Genomic DNA, 7817 nt, shown 5'->3' with positions numbered 1-7817 from the left:
ACTCTATTGTTTTAGTACATTTGCTATTTCAGGAATATGTGATCATAGATAAAAGTCACAGGAATATGTGATAGGATCCTCCAAAATTCCTTTGAATCAAAGAGGCCTCAAACTTGCTGGTGCTGGTGGTGGTGATGCTGGTGCAAGCTCCTCTCTCTCTCTCTCTCTCTCTCTCTCTCTCTACTGCGAAGTTCCTGTGAACTTACTTGGATCAAAGAGGCCCTAAGCTGTCACACTTCTTAGGCTATGTATAATATAATGTTAATATGTGAGGCCTTCATTAGCTATGTATAATATAATGTTCTCTTGCCATGTATGTGTTGAGTGTTGGATAACAAAATGATAATGTTAAGTGAAATTCTTCAATATCAAATGAACTCTTTGTACAGATTTTTTTAGTTCTATTGGATTTCCCATAATAGTTTGCATACAGGTCTACCATTGTGTCTCTTCATGAATGCGGTACTACTAAGCAAGCCTGAGAACCCTTTGTAATAGTTTGTGTAATTGAGAAGTTTCTTTCTTTCAACTGCCATAATGTGTGCAATTTCATCTTGATTCTAAAGTACATGTTTCCTTTCTACTTGAAGTTAGATGTAGGTTAGTAGGCATCAGGATGATTGCATAGCCCAATATTCTCCCTTGTTACATAATTTTGCAAGCTATTGGTGACCACAAATTATTACGGGTTCTGTATGCCAAACAATGCTCTCTGTTTAATGCAAAATATATTGTTTGTAGGCACTATTTGGTTTTGCTTGACATTGATTTTGGTGGTTTGCATTTAAGTTAAAATGCAGGCAGTGGTTGTTCTTTATTGTTTGGTAATTTATTTTTTCTCTTCTGTTAGTTGTACTTGTTCTTTATTGTTTGGGATTTTGTTGCTTTCAGGAGATAGCTTCTTCTCGCTTGCTTCTACAGACTTGTAATCCATGATCATTTTGCTGCTTTCAGTAGGTAGCATATTCTTTATTCTTTTGGGGTAATTCTGTGTTGTTGCTGCCTTCTTTTTACATATAGTTTTGCATCGCTTTGCTTTGCACTCTTCCTGGCATGCTTATAACAGAGACCTTTGTCCATTAGACATAGTAACTGTTCGAATTATCAAAATTCGTTGCCATTTTCTCACCACCAGAAGTTTATCTGTTCACAAAACATGGTCCAGGAAGGCATTTTTTCTGCTATGTTTTTTGAAATAGAATTCTGATTTGGGGCAATGATGATTGACCATTGCTGATATAAGCATGCTCTCGAGCAATCGAGTAAGCTGTGCGTATTCGGTTTGATCCTCCCTCGTCTCGTGGAGCCATTTCAACCATGATAAGAATTATGGAACGGAGGGAGTACTAAGAGCAACTCTAGCAGATTTGCTATATTTTGTGAAATAGCAAATGTACTAAGAGTACTGTTTTGTGAAATCTCCTTTGCACTTTATCACTTCAATCTACTGCTACCTCAAGCTTCTCGTTTACACTTGTGCCAAGTAGCATTTTTTCCTTGTATAATTATATGGTGGTTGACTGAGCTGCTACTTTTTCCTTGTAGAAGATCGCAGGTCGAGTGGGAGGGATCCAGTTGCGACGACACCGAATCACTAGCAAGGCAGCTGCCTAGAATAATAGGTATTTTTGTTACGCTTTCAGTTCGTGTCAGCATGGAGATATAATGTTTTACAATCTTTCTGGTTATATTGGAGTTAGGTTTTTTGAATATGAGTAGCAGTGACTTGGATATACCTTATGGAGTTGTAACAGTTCCTCTTGGTGCTTAGGTGCATTTTCTTTGTGTAACTTGGTAGTTCAAACGGAATGTATCTCATTTTGTAGACAGATTATTTTCTGGAATATCATATATTCAAATTTGTAATGAATGATGGCTTCTACCTTGGGGTGTGGTTTCATGGGCAGTCTCCTTGGCTAGCCTGAGTGGCTCTTGCTGCCCATGCTAGGCTGTCTCTTTCATAAATCAATGCATACTGATGTTCCAATATGCAGTATTTCCTTTTGACTGTTTATTTGATAAGGGAAATAAGTACTAGCTTTTTTTCTCTGAGGAAAACAAGTAGCTTTGTGTGTCGATATTCAGCAGCTATCCACAAACACGCAAGGAACAACACACACACACAGATTACCTACAACTAAGATTGTGGTGCTAGTAGAGGCACATTGTGGCCTTTTCATCCATATGAAAGTAGAGGCACATTGTGGTGCTAGTTTGCTGGGTTTTGTCTCCGACCATCGTGTCGTGATGATTTTGCAGGTACCCCGAGAGGCCCTTGAGTTTGCCGGAATGTCGATTAACTTCTGTTCCGGCAAATTCGGGTACTCCATATGTCCTATTTTCAGTAAAGGTCATGCTGAAATTTTCTGTGAATTTTAGCATGACTTTGCTAAAAATAGGACATATGGGGTACTTGTGACTAATGCATGGGCCGGGGTATCTTAGTAGTTAATTAAGTAGGATCAAGTGCCCCGGCGTACTTGTGACTAATGCATGGCTTTTAGGGTGCCTCGGTGTCGATAAAAACCGAAATGATGAAAGGTTAGGCTTTTAGGGTGCCTTGGCGTCGAAAAACCCTCAATGATAAAAGCTTAGATTTTAGGATGCCTCGGTGTCGACAAACCCTAAATGATGAGACCATGATCTTGTTCCTTGACAATAACCAACTTTTTGACCAAACTTTGTTTCTATTTAGAGAGAAACATGGCCCACAACAATGAGGCCGGGGGTTCGGGCGGCAAGGCATTCTGGGAGCTGTCCCAGGAGATGGAGGAACAACCTCACTTGTATGAGGCCGCCGCCTTCCCCACCGATCCTGAGACCACGGATGGTGCCGCCGAGGATGACCACACTGATGCCACCACTGATGGTGCCGCCGAGGATGCCACCACTGATGATGGTGGCACACGCACAGATGGCAGCCAACCGAAGAGGCAACGGAAGGACCGGCGCCCGATCGTGCTCCGCACCCTCAAGGAGGAAGTTACTGAAGTGGACTCCAACGGGAATCCAACGGCGCCCGAACGAATAGTCAAGGGGTACTCGCTTCAGCTCGGGTGCATTGTCCGGAGCACCGTCTCGATCAACACCGAGAACCTGAGGCATCCTGACCGAGGGAATTTGTGCAACCTCCTCTTCACGAAGCTGCACGAACGATACAAGTTCCCCGCTGAATTTGAAAACACAAGCCTCAAAGGGAATAAAGTGAACAATGCTGCCCTCACGAAGATGAGCAAGGCCCTGTCTACTTGGAAAAGCAATGTGAAGAGAATGATCGAGAAAGGTGAGAGTTATCAGAAGATCAAGGAGAAAAATCCTTCGATCACCGAAGATGACTACAACGACTTCAAGATCAATTGCTCGAGCACCGCAAGCTCCCAATCAAGTGAGTGGGGGAAACATATGCGGGAGCTGAACATAGGGGAACACACACTCGGTCCCGGCGGTTACAGAGTGGCGGAGCCTATATGGGACAAGGAGGACGCGGACCGTGCCGAGCAAGGCCTACCGCCCCGCTTCGAGAAATACAGCGGTAACAAGCAGACTAGGAACTATGTCAGGGCCCGGTACAAGGAGGACCCGATAACAAAGGAGCTTACCACGGATCCGAAGACCAGGGCGCTTGAGCTTGTTCTGGTAAGGAATACACCCCGCGTAATTAGCTCCATATGGTTGCATTCTAATTAATGAAGCCAAATTTCTAAATGGTTCACATTCCTTCCGCAGGCGACTGAAAGCAGTAGCGCGGAGTCGACTAAGAGCAACCCTTGGGACACCACTCTAAATAGGGGGTTGAATGTAATGAAGAACAAGGATAAGCTCAGTAAGCCGACGTCAGCTGGTCGTGTGGCCGGCAAAGGCTTGTCGACAAAATGGGGGTCATACTATACCGCTGGTGTGCGGAAGGAGAAAAAGACCAGCTCGAAAGCCAGGCGCGAGAGGTTCAAGAACTCAAGGCACAGGTGGCGCGGATTCCGGAGATTGTCCAAGAGCAAGTGGAACAACGACTCGGAGCGACGATCACCGCCCTTGTGCCTACCTTGATCTCGGGGTTGAGTGCGTGGATTGCGGGCGGCCAACAGGGGCCGCCCCCGATTCCTAGCTTCACGGCCAGCAACTCACATAATGCGATGGCGGGGCCATTGGTGCCTCCGGCGGAGGCGGCATTGGTGTCTCCGACACCGGCACGGGAGCTTAATGCACCCGGGTGTACGCCGGCCGGCACCTCTTCAGCAAGCGGCCCCTCCGTCAACTGCACGCCCGCCGTTGGCGGTGCCTCGACATTAGCCGAGCTCGACGCCATCATCACGGTAACTAATTAAGCCTCTCTCGGCCGAGGACTTCATCTCCTTGCCTTTGACTGGGCATCCCTGACGCCCTACATGTTTTCGCAGGGCGCCGCCAATGTTCCGTGCACTCTCCTCCACTTCGTGAACAAAGAGTTGGTCGATGTCGCCAAGGGCAAAATTGTTCAACCGGGCAACCCCTTGTTCCATGGTACCCAGATGCCACCCAACTTGTTTAGGGTTCAACTAGTTCGGGTGCTGCCAGGCTGCGACGACTTGTTACCTCCGATTTGACCCGTCGGGGCCGACGATGAAGACGTGATGACCCTCAGCGCCTGCCTGAGCTGGCCCCTGCTTTGGTCGAAGAGCCAGATTCATTTGGGGGCGGGGGACACCTCCCCAAAGACAACACCGCCAGTCGTGCCGACGCCAAGTCGGCCCCATGGCAAGACCGCCGTAACGGTGCCGGACATCCCTATGCCACTGGATCCAAACATGCATATGGCACAGGATCAGAACGACGACGACGACGATGATGATACATTTGGCAATGTCGATCAGTACTTTGCCGAGCATGGGTACGATGGCGACTTCATGGGGCCTCCTTCTCAAGAACCAAACCCAACAAAAGACGTGTGCGATCTAGCTCGTACCGCGGAGAAGCCAAGTTGCAACAGGCGCCGTCTGGCGTTCAGCTCTCAGGAGACGCCTCCAGCTGCCGACTTCACCGAGCCTCAGATAGGCGAGGTGCGAAATATTATCAGCCCCAACACACTCAAGAAGGCGGTCTGTGAGCAGAACTCGGTCCCATTACAGGAGAAGAAGAAGGCACGCAAAAGAAAGACTAAGAAGGGTGCGAGCCAGCCGGCACCGAGTACGATCCGTGCTCAGGACGGGCCACCTTCACCGCAGGATATCTCGAGGAGGGTGCATGTGGCGGGTAGGGCGATGCTACCGACAAATATGCTCAATGCTGCAACCGGTGCTATGCGGAGTCTGCATGACAGTGTTCTTGCTTTGGAGAAGCGGCGTCTCAGAGAGAAGGATGTGGCATACCCGGTTTTCGCGGCCAAGGTGCCAGAGGGCAAGGGCTTTGTGGATAACTCCATCGGGCGTACGATCGTCCTGCGTTTTGATGACATCCACGCTATGTTGAACCTTCATCCGCTGCACTACACCTTCGTTCGGCTATTTTCGCTGAGTATGGAGATGCGGATCATTCGCGACAAGACCCCGGACATCGTGATAGTCGACCCCTTCTACATGCGTGCCAAGATCTTGGGCAGCGCTGGGGACCGGCAAGTCGCGAGTTCTTACCTCGAAGGCGTCATTCTGGCAAACCAAGATAAGGATAACTTCCTCGTGCCTTACTTTCCCGAGTAAGTCCTCCCCTCAACCGGCCCGTAACATATGAATTCTTACATTTCGATCGTTTTTCTTTTAACATTCCGTGTTTTCTGCAGTGACACACGTTGCACGCTCATCCTCCTAAGCCCCAAATATTCTATGGCCACGTATTTCGACCCGGACCATCAGTCGAACGTAGACTACACAAATGTCAAGAAGGTTCTTGATGATGTTCTCCCCGGCTACGCCCAATCTGGAGGCACCTTCACCAGGCCTATTCGTAAGTATGGCAAGCACGTGTTCTCCCACAATACGATGTTCTGCTGCGTCAAGCAGCCGCCTGGCGGTCAGAAGGGTGCCTACTACGCCATCCATCACATGCGGGCGATCGTACGGGACCATCATCAACTTCTGCTACCGAGTAAACTCAAAGATTGGGCCGCAAGCGTGTCGGCAATCCAGGACGCGGACCTCCGACAAGAATTCTTTCGCATCCAGTCGGAGTTTGCGGAAATCATCCATCAAGATGTCCTTCGTACCTCGGGGCAGTTCTACCTCAGAAATCAACCGCCCAACAGTGACATTGACACAATGCTACAAATGCAGGATGACAACGCCCGTTCTTTCATGACTCCCACGATAGACGGCGGCTTCATCCACGCTCCGGTCCCTTGAGTCGAGTTTTCTAGTTCTGAAACATCGATTGGCTCATGTTGTAATTAAACTTTAATGAACTTGTAGTATGTCTCTTTGGTTTCGAGAGTCGTTCAACTTAGATGTAATCGATGCTATTAATGTCTTGCTTTTCTCTTCCGATCGTTCTGTTGCATACTTATATATTGCTTATGTATTGTCTGTGAATTGGTACTAACGTTTCGTTTGGCTAGTGCATAGCGATGCCGACGTATGTCGTGTACAAGGGTAAGGTTCCCGGAGTCTACGATGACTGGGAGGAGTGTCGGAGACAGGTTCACCGATTCAGCGGTAACAGTTACAAAGGGTACACCACTAGGGCCGAGGCCGAATCTAGATACGCCCGCTATCTAGCGGGAGAGGGGAGGGAGCGTTGGAGGAACCGGATGAAGACGAGTTTCATCGTGATGATGCTCATCGTGATGACCGCAGCTCTCTTCTATGTGATGGTAGTTTAGATGATCGATATCGACTTGTAATGTGAAGACAGACTCGCTACTCGCGGTCTCGAGACTTGTAATATAATGTTCTATCTTTGTTCGGTCTTTTCAATTCGGAGACTAATATGATGAATTGTATTCGGAGACTAATATGATGAATTGTATTCAAAGACTAATCTTCTATTGTATTTGATGAATCTGTTGTTGATGTGTGCTGTCTATATTTTGTCAAATTATACATTTTGTAACCTGTGCAAAAAACAGAAAATAAAAAAATAAAAAAAACCTAATATTCATACTAATGGCGCATCACATGACAGTGCGCCATTAGTATGACAGTGCATACTAATGGCGCATCACTGGGCAGTGCGCCATTAGTATGCCGCGGTTACTAATGGCACATCCAGAGGTGGTGCGCCATTAGTATGCCAAAGCACCTGGGTATACATGGCCCCTGGAAGGCATACTAATGGCGCACCCTGGCCTATAATAATGGCGCACCCGAGGTGCGCCATTAGTATACCAGATACTAATGGCGCACCAGGTGGTGCGCCATTAGTAAAAATTACTAATGGCGTGCTATTAATGGCGCACCACGGATGCGCCACTAATAGCCATACTAGGTGCGCCATTAGTAGGGGTTTTTCTAGTAGTGAGTGTCCGGGAGCTTGGCCGCCAAATTGATGTTCTGCTTGATAAGGCCGCCCTGTACTTCCGCTGCCAGGGCCGCGGTGGGCTCCTCGGTACGAAGGGAGCGTTCCATGTTTCCGTTGACTGTTATGACACCGCGTGGCCCGGGTATCTTAAGTTTGAGATAGGCATAGTGTGGAACCGCATTGAAGCGAGCAAATGCTGTTCGTCCGAGAAGTGCGTGATAGCCACTGCGGAAGGGGACGATGTCCATGATCAAGTCTTCGCTTCAGAAGTTGTTCGGCTATCCGAAGACGACTTCCAATGTGATTGAGCCCATGCAACGGGCATCTACACCTGGTATTACTCCTTTAAAGATAGTTTTGGTGGGCTTGATCCTTGATGGATCGATGCCCATCTT

The sequence above is a fragment of the Triticum aestivum genome, chromosome 2A (genome assembly GCF_018294505.1).
Source record: "Triticum aestivum cultivar Chinese Spring chromosome 2A, IWGSC CS RefSeq v2.1, whole genome shotgun sequence".
Lineage (NCBI taxonomy): Eukaryota > Viridiplantae > Streptophyta > Magnoliopsida > Poales > Poaceae > Triticum > Triticum aestivum.
The sequence above is the reverse complement of the archived record's forward strand: the minus strand, read 5'-3'. Positions refer to the sequence as shown.